This window comes from Euphorbia lathyris, chromosome 1, assembly GCF_963576675.1.
Source record: "Euphorbia lathyris chromosome 1, ddEupLath1.1, whole genome shotgun sequence".
Taxonomy (NCBI): domain Eukaryota; kingdom Viridiplantae; phylum Streptophyta; class Magnoliopsida; order Malpighiales; family Euphorbiaceae; genus Euphorbia; species Euphorbia lathyris.
The window spans coordinates 132,587,375-132,601,863 of record NC_088910.1 but is presented as its reverse complement, the minus strand read 5'-3'; the positions used below and the strand labels follow the sequence as shown (position 1 = coordinate 132,601,863).

Below are 14,489 nucleotides of genomic sequence, written 5' to 3'. Positions count from 1 at the left end.
TGGGGTCCGGGGGCTTGTGCATGCACGTGAAGGATGAGCATACGGGAGAAAGGGGCGCCCAGTATGGAATATATGCTTAGTTTTTGCATGGGATGACGGGTGCGATCATACCAGCACTAATGCACCGGATCCCATCAGAACTTCGAAGTTAAACGTGCTTGGGCGAGAGTAGTACTAAGATGGGTGACCTCTTGGGAAGTCCTCGTGTTGCACCCCCAAACTTTTTTGCAACGTGCATTTTTTAATTATTTAATTTTTTTTTCACCATGGCGTGCACGTTTTCGAGGCGGGGGTTAGTGTTTGGGGTCCGGGGGCTTGTGCATGCACGTGAAGGATGAGCATACGGGAGAAAGGGGCGCCCAGTATGGAATATATGCTTAGTTTTTGCATGGGATGACGGGTGCGATCATACCAGCACTAATGCACCGGATCCCATCAGAACTCCGAAGATAAACGTGCTTGGGCGAGAGTAGTACTAAGATGGGTGACCTCTTGGGAAGTCCTCGTGTTGCACGCCCAAACGTTTTTGCAACGTGCATTTTTTAATTATTTAAATTTTTTTTTTCACCATGGCGTGCACGTTTTCGAGGCGGGGGTCAGTGTTTGGGGTCCGGGGGCTTGTGCATGCACGTGAAGGATGAGCATACGGGAGAAAGGGGCGCCCAGTATGGAATATATGCTTAGTTTTTGCATGGGATGACGGGTGCGATCATACCAGCACTAATGCACTGGATCCCATCAGAACTCCGAAGATAAACGCGCTTGGGCGATAGTAGTACTAAGATGGGTGACCTCTTGGGAAGTCCTCGTGTTGCACCCCCAAACTTTTTTGCAACGTGCATTTTTTAATTATTTAATTTTTTTTTTCACCATGGCGTGCACGTTTTCGAGGCGGGGGTCAGTGTTTGGGGTCCGGGGGCTTGTGCATGCACGTGAAGGATGAGCATACGGGAGAAAGGGGCGCCCAGTATGGAATATATGCTTAGTTTTTGCATGGGATGACGGGTGCGATCATACCAGTACTAATGCACCGGATCCCATCAGAACTTCAAAGTTAAACGTGCTTGGGCGAGAGTAGTACTAAGATGGGTGACCTCTTGGGAAGTCCTCGTGTTGCACCCCCAAACTTTTTTACAACGTGCATTTTTTAATTATTTAATTTTTTTTTCACCATGGCGTGCACGTTTTCGAGGCGGGGGTCAGTGTTTGGGGTCCGGGGGCTTGTTCATGCACGTGAAGGATGAGCATACGGGAGAAAGGGGCGCCCAGTATGAAATATATGCTTAGTTTTTGCATGGGATGACGGGTGCGATCATACCAGCACTAATGCACCGGATCCCATCAGAACTTCGAAGTTAAACGTGCTTGGGCGAGAGTAGTACTAAAATGGGTGACCTCTTGGGAAGTCCTCGTGTTGCACCCCCAAACTTTTTTGCAACGTGCATTTTTTAATTATTTAATTTTTTTTTCACCATGGCGTGCACGTTTTCGAGGCGGGGGTCAGTGTTTGGGGTCCGGGGGCTTGTGCATGCACGTGAAGGATGAGCATACGGGAGAAAGGGGCGCCCAGTATGGAATATATGCTTAGTTTTTGCATGGGATGACGGGTGCGATCATACCAGCACTAATGCACCGGATCCCATCAGAACTTCGAAGTTAAACGTGCTTGGGCGAGAGTAGTACTAAGATGGGTGACCTCTTGGGAAGTCCTCGTGTTGCACCCCCAAACTTTTTTGCAACGTGCATTTTTTAATTATTTAAATTTTTTTTTTCACCATGGCGTGCACGTTTTCGAGGCGGGGGTCAGTGTTTGGGGTCCGAGGGCTTGTGCATGCACGTGAAGGATGAGCATACGGGAGAAAGGGGCGCCCAGTATGGAATATATGCTTAGTTTTTGCATGGGATGACGGGTGCGATCATACCAGTACTAATGCACCGGATCCCATCAGAACTCCGAAGTTAAACGCGCTTGGGCGAGAGTAGTACTAAGATGGGTGACCTCTTGGGAAGTCCTCGTGTTGCACGCCCAAACGTTTTTGCAACGTGCATTTTTTAATTATTTAAATTTTTTTTTTCACCATGGCGTGCACGTTTTCGAGGCGGGGGTCAGTGTTTGGAGTCCGGGGACTTGTGCATGCACGTGAAGGATGAGCATACGGGAGAAAGGGGCGCCCAGTATGGAATATATGCTTAGTTTTTGCATGGGATGATGGGTGCGATCATACCAGCACTAATGCACCAGATCCCATCAGAACTCCGAAGTTAAACACGCTTGGGCGAGAGTAGTACTAAGATGGGTGACCTCTTGGGAAGTCCTCGTGTTGCACCCCCAAACTTTTTTGCAACGTGCATTTTTTAATTATTTAATTTTTTTTTTCACCATGGCGTGCACGTTTTCGAGGCGGGGGTCAGTGTTTGGGGTCCGGGGGCTTGTGCATGCACGTGAAGGATGAGCATACGGGAGAAAGGGGCGCCCAGTATGGAATATATGCTTAGTTTTTGCATGGGATGACGGGTGCGATCATACCAGCACTAATGCACCGGATCCCATCAGAACTCCGAAGTTAAACGCGCTTGGGCGAGAGTAGTACTAAGATGGGCGACCTCTTGGGAAGTCCTCGTGTTGCACCCCCAAACTTTTTTGCAACGTGCATTTTTTAATTATTTAATGTTTTTTTTCACCATGGCGTGCACGTTTTCGAGGCGGGGGTCAGTGTTTGGGGTCCGGGGGCTTGTGCATGCATGTGAAGGATGAGCATACGGGAGAAAGGGGCGCCTAGTATGGAATATATGCTTAGTTTTTGGATGGGATGACGGGTGCGATCAAACCAGCACTAATGCACCGGATCCCATCAGAACTCCGAAGTAAAACGTGCTTGGGCGAGAGTAGTACTAAGATGGGTGACCTCTTGGGAAGTCCTCGTGTTGCACCCCCAAACTTTTTTGCAACGTGCATTTTTTAATTATTTAAATTTTTTTTTTCACCATGGCGTGCACGTTTTCGAGGCGGGGGTCAGTGTTTGGGGTCCGGGGGCTTGTGCATGCACGTGAAGGATGAGCATACGGGAGAAAGGGGCGCCCAGTATGGAATATATGCTTAGTTTTTGCATGGGATGATGGGTGCGATCATACCAGCACTAATGCACCGGATCCCATCAGAACTCCGAAGTTAAACACGCTTGGGCGAGAGTAGTACTAAGATGGGTGACCTCTTGGGAAGTCCTCGTGTTGAACCCCCAAACTTTTTTGCAACGTGCATTTTTTAATTATTTAATTTTTTTTTTCACCATGGCGTGCACGTTTTCGAGGCGGGGGTCAGTGTTTGGGGTCCGGGGGCTTGTGCATGCACGTGAAGGATGAGCATACGGGAGAAAGGGGCGCCCAGTATGGAATATATGCTTAGTTTTTGCATGGGATGACGGGTGCGATCATACCAGCACTAATGCACCGGATCCCATCAGAACTCCGAAGTTAAACGTGCTTGGGCGAGAGTAGTACTAAGATGGGTGACCTCTTGGGAAGTCCTCGTGTTGCACCCCTAAACTTTTTTACAACGTGCATTTTTTAATTATTTATTTTTTTTTCACCATGGCGTGCACGTTTTCGAGGCGAGGGTCAGTGTTTGGGGTCCGGGGGCTTGTGCATGCACGTGAAGGATGAGCATACGGGAGAAAGGGGCGCCCAGTATGGAATATATGCTTAGTTTTTGCATGGGATGACGGGTGCGATCATACCAGCACTAATGCACCGGATCCCATCAGAACTCCGAAGATAAACGTGCTTGGGCGAGAGTAGTACTAAGATGGGTGACCTCTTGGGAAGTCCTCGTGTTGCACGCCCAAACGTTTTTGCAACGTGCATTTTTTAATTATTTAAATTTTTTTTTTCACCATGGCGTGCACGTTTTCGAGGCGGGGGTCAGTGTTTGGGGTCCGGGGGCTTGTGCATGCACGTGAAGGATGAGCATACGGGAGAAAGGGGCGCCCAGTATGGAATATATGCTTAGTTTTTGCATGGGATGACGGGTCCGATCATACCAGCACTAATGCACCAGATCCCATCAGAACTTCGAAGTTAAACGTGCTTGGGCGAGAGTAGTACTAAGATGGGTGACCTCTTGGGAAGTCCTCGTGTTGCACCCCCAAACTTTTTTACAACGTGCATTTTTTAATTATTTAATTTTTTTTTCACCATGGCGTGCACGTTTTCGAGGCGGGGGTCAGTGTTTGGGGTCCGGGGGCTTGTTCATGCACGTGAAGGATGAGCATACGGGAGAAAGGGGCGCCCAGTATGGAATATATGCTTAGTTTTTGCATGGGATGACGGGTGCGATCATACCAGCACTAATGCACCGGATCCCATCAGAACTTCGAAGTTAAACGTGCTTGGGCGAGAGTAGTACTAAGATGGGTGACCTCTTGGGAAGTCCTCGTGTTGCACCCCCAAACTTTTTTGCAACGTGCATTTTTTAATTATTTAATTTTTTTTTCACCATGGCGTGCACGTTTTCGAGGCGGGGGTTAGTGTTTGGGGTCCGGGGGCTTGTGCATGCACGTGAAGGATGAGCATACGGGAGAAAGGGGCGCCCAGTATGGAATATATGCTTAGTTTTTGCATGGGATGACGGGTGCGATCATACCAGCACTAATGCACCGGATCCCATCAGAACTCCGAAGATAAACGTGCTTGGGCGAGAGTAGTACTAAGATGGGTGACCTCTTGGGAAGTCCTCGTGTTGCACGCCCAAACGTTTTTGCAACGTGCATTTTTTAATTATTTAAATTTTTTTTTTCACCATGGCGTGCACGTTTTCGAGGCGGGGGCAGTGTTTGGGGTCCGGGGGCTTGTGCATGCACGTGAAGGATGAGCATACGGGAGAAAGGGGCGCCCAGTATGGAATATATGCTTAGTTTTTGCATGGGATGACGGGTGCGATCATACCAGCACTAATGCACTGGATCCCATCAGAACTCCGAAGATAAACGCGCTTGGGCGATAGTAGTACTAAGATGGGTGACCTCTTGGGAAGTCCTCGTGTTGCACCCCCAAACTTTTTTGCAACGTGCATTTTTTAATTATTTAATTTTTTTTTTCACCATGGCGTGCACGTTTTCGAGCCGGGGGTCAGTGTTTGGGGTCCGGGGGCTTGTGCATGCACGTGAAGGATGAGCATACGGGAGAAAGGGGCGCCCAGTATGGAATATATGCTTAGTTTTTGCATGGGATGACGGGTGCGATCATACCAGCACTAATGCACCGGATCCCATCAGAACTTCGAAGTTAAACGTGCTTGGGCGAGAGTAGTACTAAGATGGGTGACCTCTTGGGAAGTCCTCGTGTTGCACCCCCAAACTTTTTTGCAACGTGCATTTTTTAATTATTTAATTTTTTTTTCACCATGGCGTGCACGTTTTCGAGGCGGGGGTCAGTGTTTGGGGTCCGGGGGCTTGTGCATGCACGTGAAGGATGAGCATACGGGAGAAAGGGGCGCCCAGTATGGAATATATGCTTAGTTTTTGCATGGGATGACGGGTGCGATCATACCAGCACTAATGCACCGGATCCCATCAGAACTTCGAAGTGAAACGTGCTTGGGCGAGAGTAGTACTAAGATGGGTGACCTCTTGGGAAGTCCTCGTGTTGCACCCCCAAACTTTTTTGCAACGTGCATTTTTTAATTATTTAAATTTTTTTTTTCACCATGGCGTGCACGTTTTCGAGGCGGGGGTCAGTGTTTGGGGTCCGGGGGCTTGTGCATGCACGTGAAGGATGAGCATACGGGAGAAAGGGGCGCCCAGTATGGAATATATGCTTAGTTTTTGCATGGGATGATGGGTGCGATCATACCAGCACTAATGCACCGGATCCCATCAGAACTCCGAAGTTAAACACGCTTGGGCGAGAGTAGTACTAAGATGGGTGACCTCTTGGGAAGTCCTCGTGTTGAACCCCCAAACTTTTTTGCAACGTGCATTTTTTAATTATTTAATTTTTTTTTTCACCATGGCGTGCACGTTTTCGAGGCGGGGGTCAGTGTTTGGGGTCCGGGGGCTTGTGCATGCACGTGAAGGATGAGCATACGGGAGAAAGGGGCGCCCAGTATGGAATATATGCTTAGTTTTTGCATGGGATGACGGGTGCGATCATACCAGCACTAATGCACCGGATCCCATCAGAACTCCGAAGTTAAACGTGCTTGGGCGAGAGTAGTACTAAGATGGGTGACCTCTTGGGAAGTCCTCGTGTTGCACCCCTAAACTTTTTTACAACGTGCATTTTTTAATTATTTATTTTTTTTTCACCATGGCGTGCACGTTTTCGAGGCGAGGGTCAGTGTTTGGGGTCCGGGGGCTTGTGCATGCACGTGAAGGATGAGCATACGGGAGAAAGGGGCGCCCAGTATGGAATATATGCTTAGTTTTTGCATGGGATGACGGGTGCGATCATACCAGCACTAATGCACCGGATCCCATCAGAACTCCGAAGATAAACGTGCTTGGGCGAGAGTAGTACTAAGATGGGTGACCTCTTGGGAAGTCCTCGTGTTGCACGCCCAAACGTTTTTGCAACGTGCATTTTTTAATTATTTAAATTTTTTTTTTCACCATGGCGTGCACGTTTTCGAGGCGGGGGTCAGTGTTTGGGGTCCGGGGGCTTGTGCATGCACGTGAAGGATGAGCATACGGGAGAAAGGGGCGCCCAGTATGGAATATATGCTTAGTTTTTGCATGGGATGACGGGTCCGATCATACCAGCACTAATGCACCAGATCCCATCAGAACTTCGAAGTTAAACGTGCTTGGGCGAGAGTAGTACTAAGATGGGTGACCTCTTGGGAAGTCCTCGTGTTGCACCCCCAAACTTTTTTACAACGTGCATTTTTTAATTATTTAATTTTTTTTTCACCATGGCGTGCACGTTTTCGAGGCGGGGGTCAGTGTTTGGGGTCCGGGGGCTTGTTCATGCACGTGAAGGATGAGCATACGGGAGAAAGGGGCGCCCAGTATGGAATATATGCTTAGTTTTTGCATGGGATGACGGGTGCGATCATACCAGCACTAATGCACCGGATCCCATCAGAACTTCGAAGTTAAACGTGCTTGGGCGAGAGTAGTACTAAGATGGGTGACCTCTTGGGAAGTCCTCGTGTTGCACCCCCAAACTTTTTTGCAACGTGCATTTTTTAATTATTTAATTTTTTTTTCACCATGGCGTGCACGTTTTCGAGGCGGGGGTTAGTGTTTGGGGTCCGGGGGCTTGTGCATGCACGTGAAGGATGAGCATACGGGAGAAAGGGGCGCCCAGTATGGAATATATGCTTAGTTTTTGCATGGGATGACGGGTGCGATCATACCAGCACTAATGCACCGGATCCCATCAGAACTCCGAAGATAAACGTGCTTGGGCGAGAGTAGTACTAAGATGGGTGACCTCTTGGGAAGTCCTCGTGTTGCACGCCCAAACGTTTTTGCAACGTGCATTTTTTAATTATTTAAATTTTTTTTTTCACCATGGCGTGCACGTTTTCGAGGCGGGGGCAGTGTTTGGGGTCCGGGGGCTTGTGCATGCACGTGAAGGATGAGCATACGGGAGAAAGGGGCGCCCAGTATGGAATATATGCTTAGTTTTTGCATGGGATGACGGGTGCGATCATACCAGCACTAATGCACTGGATCCCATCAGAACTCCGAAGATAAACGCGCTTGGGCGATAGTAGTACTAAGATGGGTGACCTCTTGGGAAGTCCTCGTGTTGCACCCCCAAACTTTTTTGCAACGTGCATTTTTTAATTATTTAATTTTTTTTTTCACCATGGCGTGCACGTTTTCGAGCCGGGGGTCAGTGTTTGGGGTCCGGGGGCTTGTGCATGCACGTGAAGGATGAGCATACGGGAGAAAGGGGCGCCCAGTATGGAATATATGCTTAGTTTTTGCATGGGATGACGGGTGCGATCATACCAGCACTAATGCACCGGATCCCATCAGAACTTCGAAGTTAAACGTGCTTGGGCGAGAGTAGTACTAAGATGGGTGACCTCTTGGGAAGTCCTCGTGTTGCACCCCCAAACTTTTTTGCAACGTGCATTTTTTAATTATTTAATTTTTTTTTCACCATGGCGTGCACGTTTTCGAGGCGGGGGTCAGTGTTTGGGGTCCGGGGGCTTGTGCATGCACGTGAAGGATGAGCATACGGGAGAAAGGGGCGCCCAGTATGGAATATATGCTTAGTTTTTGCATGGGATGACGGGTGCGATCATACCAGCACTAATGCACCGGATCCCATCAGAACTTCGAAGTGAAACGTGCTTGGGCGAGAGTAGTACTAAGATGGGTGACCTCTTGGGAAGTCCTCGTGTTGCACCCCCAAACTTTTTTGCAACGTGCATTTTTTAATTATTTAATTTTTTTTTCACCATGGCGTGCACGTTTTCGAGGCGGGGGTCAGTGTTTGGGGTCCGGGGGCTTGTGCATGCACGTGAAGGATGAGCATACGGGAGAAAGGGGCGCCCAGTATGGAATATATGCTTAGTTTTTGCATGGGATGACGGGTGCGATCATACCAGCACTAATGCACCGGATCCCATCAGAACTTCGAAGTTAAACGTGCTTGGGCGAGAGTAGTACTAAGATGGGTGACCTCTTGGGAAGTCCTCGTGTTGCACCCCCAAACTTTTTTGCAACGTGCATTTTTTAATTATTTAATTTTTTTTTCACCATGGCGTGCACGTTTTCGAGGCGGGGGTCAGTGTTTGGGGTCCGGGGGCTTGTGCATGCACGTGAAGGATGAGCATACGGGAGAAAGGGGCGCCCAGTATGGAATATATGCTTAGTTTTTGCATGGGATGACGGGTGCGATCATACCAGCACTAATGCACCGGATCCCATCAGAACTTCGAAGTTAAACGTGCTTGGGCGAGAGTAGTACTAAGATGGGTGACCTCTTGGGAAGTCCTCGTGTTGCACCCCCAAACTTTTTTGCAACGTGCATTTTTTAATTATTTAAATTTTTTTTTTCACCATGGCGTGCACGTTTTCGAGGCGGGGGTCAGTGTTTGGGGTCTGAGGGCTTGTGCATGCACGTGAAGGATGAGCATACGGGAGAAAGGGGCGCCCAGTATGGAATATATGCTTAGTTTTTGCATGGGATGACGGGTGCGATCATACCAGTACTAATGCACCGGATCCCATCAGAACTCCGAAGTTAAACGCGCTTGGGCGAGAGTAGTACTAAGATGGGTGACCTCTTGGGAAGTCCTCGTGTTGCACGCCCAAACGTTTTTGCAACGTGCATTTTTTAATTATTTAAATTTTTTTTTTCACCATGGCGTGCACGTTTTCGAGGCGGGGGTCAGTGTTTGGGGTCCGGGGGCTTGTGCATGCACGTGAAGGATGAGCATACGGGAGAAAGGGGCGCCCAGTATGGAATATATGCTTAGTTTTTGCATGGGATGACGGGTGCGATCATACCAGCACTAATGCACTGGATCCCATCTTAACTCCGAAGTTAAACGCGCTTGGGCGATAGTAGTACTAAGATGGGTGACCTCTTGGGAAGTCCTCGTGTTGCACGCCCAAACGTTTTTGCAACGTGCATTTTTTAATTATTTAAATTTTTTTTTCACCATGGCGTGCACGTTTTCGAGGCGGGGGTCAGTGTTTGGGGTCCGGGGGCTTGTGCATGCACGTGAAGGATGAGCATACGGGAGAAAGGGGCGCCCAGTATGGAATATATGCTTAGTTTTTGCATGGGATGACGGGTGCGATCATACCAGCACTAATGCACTGGATCCCATCAGAACTCCGAAGTTAAACGCGCTTGGGCGATAGTAGTACTAAGATGGGTGACCTCTTGGGAAGTCCTCGTGTTGCACCCCCAAACTTTTTTGCAACGTGCATTTTTTAATTATTTAAATTTTTTTTTTCACCATGGCGTGCACGTTTTCGAGGCGGGACTCAGTGTTTGGGGTCCGGGGGCTTGTGCATGCACGTGAAGGATGAGCATACGGGAGAAAGGGGCGCCTAGTATGGAATATATGCTTAGTTTTTGCATGGGATGACGGGTGCGATCATACCAGCACTAATGCAATGGATCCCATCAGAACTCCGAAGTTAAACGCGCTTGGGCGATAGTAGTACTAAGATGGGTGACCTCTTGGGAAGTCCTCGTGTTGCACCCCCAAACTTTTTTGCAACGTGCATTTTTTAATTATTTAATTTTTTTTTCACCATTGCGTGCACGTTTTCAAGGCGGGGGTCAGTGTTTGGGGTCCGGGGGCTTGTGCATGCACGTGAAGGATGAGCATACGGGAGAAAGGGGCGCCCAGTATGGAATATATGCTTAGTTTTTGCATGGGATGACGGGTGCGATCATACCAGCACTAATGCACCGGATCCCATCAGAACTCCGAAGATAAACGTGCTTGGGTGAGAGTAGTACTAAGATGGGTGACCTCTTGGGAAGTCCTCGTGTTGCACCCCCAAACTTTTTTAAAACGTGCATTTTTTAATTATTTAAATTTTTTTTTTCACCATGGCGTGCACGTTTTCGAGGCGGGGGTCAGTGTTTGGGGTCCGAGGGCTTGTGCATGCACGTGAAGGTTGAGCATACGGGAGAAAGGGGCGCCCAGTATGGAATATATGCTTAGTTTTTGCATGGGATGACGGGTGCGATCATACCAGTACTAATGCACCGGATCCCATCAGAACTCCGAAGTTAAACGCGCTTGGGCGAGAGTAGTACTAAGATGGGTGACCTCTTGGGAAGTCCTCGTGTTGCACGCCCAAACGTTTTTGCAACGTGCATTTTTTAATTATTTAAATTTTTTTTTTCACCATGGCGTGCACGTTTTCGAGGCGGGGGTCAGTGTTTGGGGTCCGGGGGCTTGTGCATGCACGTGAAGGATGAGCATACGGGAGAAAGGGGCGCCCAGTATGGAATATATGCTTAGTTTTTGCATGGGATGACGGGTGCGATCATACCAGCACTAATGCACTGGATCCCATCAGAACTCCGAAGTTAAACGCGCTTGGGCGATAGTAGTACTAAGATGGGTGACCTCTTGGGAAGCCCTCGTGTTGCACCCCCAAAATTTTTTGCAACGTGCATTTTTTAATTATTTAAATTTTTTTTTTCACCATGGCGTGCACGTTTTCGAGGCGGGGGTCAGTGTTTGGGGCCCGGGGGCTTGTGCATGCACGTGAAGGATGAGCATACGGGAGAAAGGGGCGCCCAGTATGGAATATATGCTTAGTTTTTGCATGGGATGACGGGTGCGATCATACCAGCACTAATGCACCGGATCCCATCAGAACTCCGAAGTTAAACGCGCTTGGGCGAGAGTAGTACTAAGATGGGTGACCTCTTGGGAAGTCCTCGTGTTGCACCCCCAAACTTTTTTGCAACGTGCATTTTTTAATTATTTAATTTTTTTTTCACCATGGCGTGCACGTTTTCGAGGCGGGGGTCAGTGTTTGGGGTCCGGGGGCTTGTGCATGCACATGAAGGATGAGCATATGGGAGAAAGGGGCGCCCAGTATGGAATATATGCTTAGTTTTTGCATGGGATGACCGGTGCGATCATACCAGCACTAATGCACCGGATCCCATCAGAACTCCGAAGTTAAACGTGCTAGGGCGAGAGTAGTACTAAGATGGGTGACCTCTTGGGAAGTCCTCGTGTTGCACCCCCAAACTTTTTTACAACGTGCATTTTTTAATTATTTATTTTTTTTTCACCATGGCGTGCACGTTTTCGAGGCGGGGGTCAGTGTTTGGGGTCCGGGGGCTTGTGCATGCACGTGAAGGATGAGCATACGGGAGAAAGGGGCGCCCAGTATGGAATATATGCTTAGTTTTTGCATGGGATGACGGGTGCGATCATACCAGCACTAATGCACCGGATCCCATCAGAACTCCGAATATAAACGTGCTTGGGCGAGAGTAGTACTAAGATGGGTGACCTCTTGGGAAGTCCTCGTGTTGCACGCCCAAACGTTTTTGCAACGTGCATTTTTTAATTATTTAATTTTTTTTTTTCACCATGGCGTGCACGTTTTCGAGGCGGGGGTCAGTGTTTGGGGTCCGGGGGCTTGTGCATGCACGTGAAGGATGAGCATACGGGAGAAAGGGGCGCCCAGTATGGAATATATGCTTAGTTTTTGCATGGGATGACGGGTGCGATCATACCAGCACTAATGCACTGGATCCCATCAGAACTCCGAAGTTAAACGCGCTTGGGCGATAGTAGTACTAAGATGGGTGACCTCTTGGGAAGTCCTCGTGTTGCACCCCCAAACTTTTTTGCAACGTGCATTTTTTAATTATTTAATTTTTTTTTTCACCATGGCGTGCACGTTTTCGAGGCGGGGGTGAGTGTTTGGGGTCCGGGGGCTTGTGCATGCACGTGAAGGATGAGCATACGGGAGAAAGGGGCGCCCAGTATGGAATATATGCTTAGTTTTTGCATGGGATGACGGGTGCGATCATACCAGCACTAATGCACCGGATCCCATCAGAACTCCGAAGATAAACGTGCTTGGGTGAGAGTAGTACTAAGATGGGTGACCTCTTGGGAAGTCCTCGTGTTGCACCCCCAAACTTTTTTGCAACGTGCATTTTTTAATTATTTAAATTTTTTTTTTCACCATGGCGTGCACGTTTTCGAGGCGGGGGTCAGTGTTTGGGGTCCGAGGGCTTGTGCATGCACGTGAAGGTTGAGCATACGGGAGAAAGGGGCGCCCAGTATGGAATATATGCTTAGTTTTTGGATGGGATGACGGGTGCGATCATACCAGTACTAATGCACCGGATCCCATCAGAACTCCGAAGTTAAACGCGCTTGGGCGAGAGTAGTACTAAGATGGGTGACCTCTTGGGAAGTCCTCGTGTTGCACCCCCAAACTTTTTTACAACGTGCATTTTTTAATTATTTATTTTTTTTTCACCATGGCGTGCACGTTTTCGAGGCGGGGGTCAGTGTTTGGGGTCCGGGGGCTTGTGCATGCACGTGAAGGATGAGCATACGGGAGAAAGGGGCGCCCAGTATGGAATATATGCTTAGTTTTTGCATGGGATGACGGGTGCGATCATACCAGCACTAATGCACCGGATCCCATCAGAACTCCGAATATAAACGTGCTTGGGCGAGAGTAGTACTAAGATGGGTGACCTCTTGGGAAGTCCTCGTGTTGCACGCCCAAACGTTTTTGCAACGTGCATTTTTTAATTATTTAATTTTTTTTTTCACCATGGCGTGCACGTTTTCGAGGCGGGGGTCAGTGTTTGGGGTCCGGGGGCTTGTGCATGCACGTGAAGGATGAGCATACGGGAGAAAGGGGCGCCCAGTATGGAATATATGCTTAGTTTTTGCATGGGATGACGGGTGCGATCATACCAGCACTAATGCACTGGATCCCATCAGAACTCCGAAGTTAAACGCGCTTGGGCGATAGTAGTACTAAGATGGGTGACCTCTTGGGAAGTCCTCGTGTTGCACCCCCAAACTTTTTTGCAACGTGCATTTTTTAATTATTTAATTTTTTTTTTCACCATGGCGTGCACGTTTTCGAGGCGGGGGTGAGTGTTTGGGGTCCGGGGGCTTGTGCATGCACGTGAAGGATGAGCATACGGGAGAAAGGGGCGCCCAGTATGGAATATATGCTTAGTTTTTGCATGGGATGACGGGTGCGATCATACCAGCACTAATGCACCGGATCCCATCAGAACTCCGAAGATAAACGTGCTTGGGTGAGAGTAGTACTAAGATGGGTGACCTCTTGGGAAGTCCTCGTGTTGCACCCCCAAACTTTTTTGCAACGTGCATTTTTTAATTATTTAAATTTTTTTTTTCACCATGGCGTGCACGTTTTCGAGGCGGGGGTCAGTGTTTGGGGTCCGAGGGCTTGTGCATGCACGTGAAGGTTGAGCATACGGGAGAAAGGGGCGCCCAGTATGGAATATATGCTTAGTTTTTGCATGGGATGACGGGTGCGATCATACCAGTACTAATGCACCGGATCCCATCAGAACTCCGAAGTTAAACGCGCTTGGGCGAGAGTAGTACTAAGATGGGTGACCTCTTGGGAAGTCCTCGTGTTGCACGCCCAAACGTTTTTGCAACGTGCATTTTTTAATTATTTAAATTTTTTTTTTCACCATGGCGTGCACGTTTTCGAGGCGGGGGTCAGTGTTTGGGGTCCGGGGGCTTGTGCATGCACGTGAAGGATGAGCATACGGGAGAAAGGGGCGCCCAGTATGGAATATATGCTTAGTTTTTGCATGGGATGACGGGTGCGATCATACCAGCACTAATGCACTGGATCCCATCAGAACTCCGAAGTTAAACGCGCTTGGGCGATAGTAGTACTAAGATGGGTGACCTCTTGGGAAGCCCTCGTGTTGCACCCCCAAAATTTTTTGCAACGTGCATTTTTTAATTATTTAAATTTTTTTTTTCACCATGGCGTGCACGTTTTCGAGGCGGGGGTCAG

At 48.6% G+C, this 14,489-nt stretch overlaps 48 non-coding genes across 48 annotated transcripts; all 48 read left to right on the top strand.

The window, feature by feature from the left end:
* The first annotated feature begins 97 nt into the window (after positions 1 to 97).
* Positions 98 to 216, top strand: LOC136213297 (5S ribosomal RNA). The gene has a single exon (XR_010680416.1). It is a non-coding gene; the product is annotated as a 5S ribosomal RNA (ribosomal RNA).
* A 182-nt stretch (positions 217 to 398) lies between these two features.
* Positions 399 to 517, top strand: LOC136214359 (5S ribosomal RNA). The gene has a single exon (XR_010681449.1). It is a non-coding gene; the product is annotated as a 5S ribosomal RNA (ribosomal RNA).
* A 184-nt stretch (positions 518 to 701) lies between these two features.
* Positions 702 to 820, top strand: LOC136215638 (5S ribosomal RNA). The gene has a single exon (XR_010682676.1). It is a non-coding gene; the product is annotated as a 5S ribosomal RNA (ribosomal RNA).
* Positions 821 to 1,003: 183 nt separating this feature from the next.
* LOC136215027 (5S ribosomal RNA) lies at positions 1,004 to 1,122 on the top strand. The gene has a single exon (XR_010682083.1). It is a non-coding gene; the product is annotated as a 5S ribosomal RNA (ribosomal RNA).
* Positions 1,123 to 1,304: 182 nt separating this feature from the next.
* LOC136214002 (5S ribosomal RNA) lies at positions 1,305 to 1,423 on the top strand. The gene has a single exon (XR_010681098.1). It is a non-coding gene; the product is annotated as a 5S ribosomal RNA (ribosomal RNA).
* A 182-nt stretch (positions 1,424 to 1,605) lies between these two features.
* On the top strand, positions 1,606 to 1,724 carry LOC136213296 (5S ribosomal RNA). The gene has a single exon (XR_010680415.1). It is a non-coding gene; the product is annotated as a 5S ribosomal RNA (ribosomal RNA).
* Positions 1,725 to 1,908: 184 nt separating this feature from the next.
* Positions 1,909 to 2,027, top strand: LOC136215050 (5S ribosomal RNA). The gene has a single exon (XR_010682105.1). It is a non-coding gene; the product is annotated as a 5S ribosomal RNA (ribosomal RNA).
* Positions 2,028 to 2,211: 184 nt separating this feature from the next.
* Positions 2,212 to 2,330, top strand: LOC136215352 (5S ribosomal RNA). The gene has a single exon (XR_010682393.1). It is a non-coding gene; the product is annotated as a 5S ribosomal RNA (ribosomal RNA).
* Positions 2,331 to 2,513: 183 nt separating this feature from the next.
* On the top strand, positions 2,514 to 2,632 carry LOC136213943 (5S ribosomal RNA). Its single transcript, XR_010681043.1, has one exon. It is a non-coding gene; the product is annotated as a 5S ribosomal RNA (ribosomal RNA).
* A 183-nt stretch (positions 2,633 to 2,815) lies between these two features.
* On the top strand, positions 2,816 to 2,934 carry LOC136214023 (5S ribosomal RNA). The gene has a single exon (XR_010681121.1). It is a non-coding gene; the product is annotated as a 5S ribosomal RNA (ribosomal RNA).
* Positions 2,935 to 3,118: 184 nt separating this feature from the next.
* LOC136215626 (5S ribosomal RNA) lies at positions 3,119 to 3,237 on the top strand. Its single transcript, XR_010682662.1, has one exon. It is a non-coding gene; the product is annotated as a 5S ribosomal RNA (ribosomal RNA).
* A 183-nt stretch (positions 3,238 to 3,420) lies between these two features.
* LOC136211342 (5S ribosomal RNA) lies at positions 3,421 to 3,539 on the top strand. The gene has a single exon (XR_010678549.1). It is a non-coding gene; the product is annotated as a 5S ribosomal RNA (ribosomal RNA).
* A 181-nt stretch (positions 3,540 to 3,720) lies between these two features.
* On the top strand, positions 3,721 to 3,839 carry LOC136214358 (5S ribosomal RNA). The gene has a single exon (XR_010681448.1). It is a non-coding gene; the product is annotated as a 5S ribosomal RNA (ribosomal RNA).
* A 184-nt stretch (positions 3,840 to 4,023) lies between these two features.
* On the top strand, positions 4,024 to 4,142 carry LOC136215528 (5S ribosomal RNA). Its single transcript, XR_010682567.1, has one exon. It is a non-coding gene; the product is annotated as a 5S ribosomal RNA (ribosomal RNA).
* Positions 4,143 to 4,324: 182 nt separating this feature from the next.
* Positions 4,325 to 4,443, top strand: LOC136213295 (5S ribosomal RNA). Its single transcript, XR_010680414.1, has one exon. It is a non-coding gene; the product is annotated as a 5S ribosomal RNA (ribosomal RNA).
* A 182-nt stretch (positions 4,444 to 4,625) lies between these two features.
* LOC136214357 (5S ribosomal RNA) lies at positions 4,626 to 4,744 on the top strand. The gene has a single exon (XR_010681447.1). It is a non-coding gene; the product is annotated as a 5S ribosomal RNA (ribosomal RNA).
* Positions 4,745 to 4,927: 183 nt separating this feature from the next.
* Positions 4,928 to 5,046, top strand: LOC136215637 (5S ribosomal RNA). Its single transcript, XR_010682675.1, has one exon. It is a non-coding gene; the product is annotated as a 5S ribosomal RNA (ribosomal RNA).
* Positions 5,047 to 5,229: 183 nt separating this feature from the next.
* On the top strand, positions 5,230 to 5,348 carry LOC136213294 (5S ribosomal RNA). Its single transcript, XR_010680413.1, has one exon. It is a non-coding gene; the product is annotated as a 5S ribosomal RNA (ribosomal RNA).
* A 182-nt stretch (positions 5,349 to 5,530) lies between these two features.
* LOC136214136 (5S ribosomal RNA) lies at positions 5,531 to 5,649 on the top strand. Its single transcript, XR_010681232.1, has one exon. It is a non-coding gene; the product is annotated as a 5S ribosomal RNA (ribosomal RNA).
* Positions 5,650 to 5,833: 184 nt separating this feature from the next.
* Positions 5,834 to 5,952, top strand: LOC136215625 (5S ribosomal RNA). The gene has a single exon (XR_010682661.1). It is a non-coding gene; the product is annotated as a 5S ribosomal RNA (ribosomal RNA).
* A 183-nt stretch (positions 5,953 to 6,135) lies between these two features.
* LOC136211341 (5S ribosomal RNA) lies at positions 6,136 to 6,254 on the top strand. The gene has a single exon (XR_010678548.1). It is a non-coding gene; the product is annotated as a 5S ribosomal RNA (ribosomal RNA).
* Positions 6,255 to 6,435: 181 nt separating this feature from the next.
* Positions 6,436 to 6,554, top strand: LOC136214356 (5S ribosomal RNA). The gene has a single exon (XR_010681446.1). It is a non-coding gene; the product is annotated as a 5S ribosomal RNA (ribosomal RNA).
* A 184-nt stretch (positions 6,555 to 6,738) lies between these two features.
* Positions 6,739 to 6,857, top strand: LOC136215527 (5S ribosomal RNA). The gene has a single exon (XR_010682566.1). It is a non-coding gene; the product is annotated as a 5S ribosomal RNA (ribosomal RNA).
* A 182-nt stretch (positions 6,858 to 7,039) lies between these two features.
* Positions 7,040 to 7,158, top strand: LOC136213293 (5S ribosomal RNA). Its single transcript, XR_010680412.1, has one exon. It is a non-coding gene; the product is annotated as a 5S ribosomal RNA (ribosomal RNA).
* Positions 7,159 to 7,340: 182 nt separating this feature from the next.
* Positions 7,341 to 7,459, top strand: LOC136214355 (5S ribosomal RNA). Its single transcript, XR_010681445.1, has one exon. It is a non-coding gene; the product is annotated as a 5S ribosomal RNA (ribosomal RNA).
* A 183-nt stretch (positions 7,460 to 7,642) lies between these two features.
* On the top strand, positions 7,643 to 7,761 carry LOC136215636 (5S ribosomal RNA). The gene has a single exon (XR_010682674.1). It is a non-coding gene; the product is annotated as a 5S ribosomal RNA (ribosomal RNA).
* Positions 7,762 to 7,944: 183 nt separating this feature from the next.
* LOC136213292 (5S ribosomal RNA) lies at positions 7,945 to 8,063 on the top strand. The gene has a single exon (XR_010680411.1). It is a non-coding gene; the product is annotated as a 5S ribosomal RNA (ribosomal RNA).
* A 182-nt stretch (positions 8,064 to 8,245) lies between these two features.
* Positions 8,246 to 8,364, top strand: LOC136214135 (5S ribosomal RNA). The gene has a single exon (XR_010681231.1). It is a non-coding gene; the product is annotated as a 5S ribosomal RNA (ribosomal RNA).
* Positions 8,365 to 8,546: 182 nt separating this feature from the next.
* Positions 8,547 to 8,665, top strand: LOC136213291 (5S ribosomal RNA). The gene has a single exon (XR_010680410.1). It is a non-coding gene; the product is annotated as a 5S ribosomal RNA (ribosomal RNA).
* Positions 8,666 to 8,847: 182 nt separating this feature from the next.
* On the top strand, positions 8,848 to 8,966 carry LOC136213290 (5S ribosomal RNA). Its single transcript, XR_010680409.1, has one exon. It is a non-coding gene; the product is annotated as a 5S ribosomal RNA (ribosomal RNA).
* Positions 8,967 to 9,150: 184 nt separating this feature from the next.
* On the top strand, positions 9,151 to 9,269 carry LOC136215049 (5S ribosomal RNA). The gene has a single exon (XR_010682104.1). It is a non-coding gene; the product is annotated as a 5S ribosomal RNA (ribosomal RNA).
* Positions 9,270 to 9,453: 184 nt separating this feature from the next.
* Positions 9,454 to 9,572, top strand: LOC136215750 (5S ribosomal RNA). The gene has a single exon (XR_010682781.1). It is a non-coding gene; the product is annotated as a 5S ribosomal RNA (ribosomal RNA).
* Positions 9,573 to 9,755: 183 nt separating this feature from the next.
* On the top strand, positions 9,756 to 9,874 carry LOC136215488 (5S ribosomal RNA). Its single transcript, XR_010682528.1, has one exon. It is a non-coding gene; the product is annotated as a 5S ribosomal RNA (ribosomal RNA).
* A 184-nt stretch (positions 9,875 to 10,058) lies between these two features.
* Positions 10,059 to 10,177, top strand: LOC136215703 (5S ribosomal RNA). Its single transcript, XR_010682736.1, has one exon. It is a non-coding gene; the product is annotated as a 5S ribosomal RNA (ribosomal RNA).
* A 182-nt stretch (positions 10,178 to 10,359) lies between these two features.
* On the top strand, positions 10,360 to 10,478 carry LOC136214538 (5S ribosomal RNA). Its single transcript, XR_010681620.1, has one exon. It is a non-coding gene; the product is annotated as a 5S ribosomal RNA (ribosomal RNA).
* A 184-nt stretch (positions 10,479 to 10,662) lies between these two features.
* On the top strand, positions 10,663 to 10,781 carry LOC136215048 (5S ribosomal RNA). The gene has a single exon (XR_010682103.1). It is a non-coding gene; the product is annotated as a 5S ribosomal RNA (ribosomal RNA).
* Positions 10,782 to 10,965: 184 nt separating this feature from the next.
* On the top strand, positions 10,966 to 11,084 carry LOC136215534 (5S ribosomal RNA). The gene has a single exon (XR_010682573.1). It is a non-coding gene; the product is annotated as a 5S ribosomal RNA (ribosomal RNA).
* Positions 11,085 to 11,268: 184 nt separating this feature from the next.
* On the top strand, positions 11,269 to 11,387 carry LOC136213350 (5S ribosomal RNA). The gene has a single exon (XR_010680466.1). It is a non-coding gene; the product is annotated as a 5S ribosomal RNA (ribosomal RNA).
* Positions 11,388 to 11,569: 182 nt separating this feature from the next.
* On the top strand, positions 11,570 to 11,688 carry LOC136213571 (5S ribosomal RNA). Its single transcript, XR_010680674.1, has one exon. It is a non-coding gene; the product is annotated as a 5S ribosomal RNA (ribosomal RNA).
* A 181-nt stretch (positions 11,689 to 11,869) lies between these two features.
* LOC136215438 (5S ribosomal RNA) lies at positions 11,870 to 11,988 on the top strand. The gene has a single exon (XR_010682479.1). It is a non-coding gene; the product is annotated as a 5S ribosomal RNA (ribosomal RNA).
* A 184-nt stretch (positions 11,989 to 12,172) lies between these two features.
* LOC136215487 (5S ribosomal RNA) lies at positions 12,173 to 12,291 on the top strand. Its single transcript, XR_010682527.1, has one exon. It is a non-coding gene; the product is annotated as a 5S ribosomal RNA (ribosomal RNA).
* A 183-nt stretch (positions 12,292 to 12,474) lies between these two features.
* Positions 12,475 to 12,593, top strand: LOC136214537 (5S ribosomal RNA). Its single transcript, XR_010681619.1, has one exon. It is a non-coding gene; the product is annotated as a 5S ribosomal RNA (ribosomal RNA).
* Positions 12,594 to 12,777: 184 nt separating this feature from the next.
* On the top strand, positions 12,778 to 12,896 carry LOC136214187 (5S ribosomal RNA). The gene has a single exon (XR_010681285.1). It is a non-coding gene; the product is annotated as a 5S ribosomal RNA (ribosomal RNA).
* A 181-nt stretch (positions 12,897 to 13,077) lies between these two features.
* On the top strand, positions 13,078 to 13,196 carry LOC136215437 (5S ribosomal RNA). The gene has a single exon (XR_010682477.1). It is a non-coding gene; the product is annotated as a 5S ribosomal RNA (ribosomal RNA).
* A 183-nt stretch (positions 13,197 to 13,379) lies between these two features.
* LOC136215486 (5S ribosomal RNA) lies at positions 13,380 to 13,498 on the top strand. Its single transcript, XR_010682526.1, has one exon. It is a non-coding gene; the product is annotated as a 5S ribosomal RNA (ribosomal RNA).
* Positions 13,499 to 13,681: 183 nt separating this feature from the next.
* On the top strand, positions 13,682 to 13,800 carry LOC136214536 (5S ribosomal RNA). The gene has a single exon (XR_010681618.1). It is a non-coding gene; the product is annotated as a 5S ribosomal RNA (ribosomal RNA).
* A 184-nt stretch (positions 13,801 to 13,984) lies between these two features.
* Positions 13,985 to 14,103, top strand: LOC136215047 (5S ribosomal RNA). The gene has a single exon (XR_010682102.1). It is a non-coding gene; the product is annotated as a 5S ribosomal RNA (ribosomal RNA).
* Positions 14,104 to 14,287: 184 nt separating this feature from the next.
* Positions 14,288 to 14,406, top strand: LOC136215533 (5S ribosomal RNA). The gene has a single exon (XR_010682572.1). It is a non-coding gene; the product is annotated as a 5S ribosomal RNA (ribosomal RNA).
* The last annotated feature ends 83 nt before the right edge of the window (positions 14,407 to 14,489 follow it).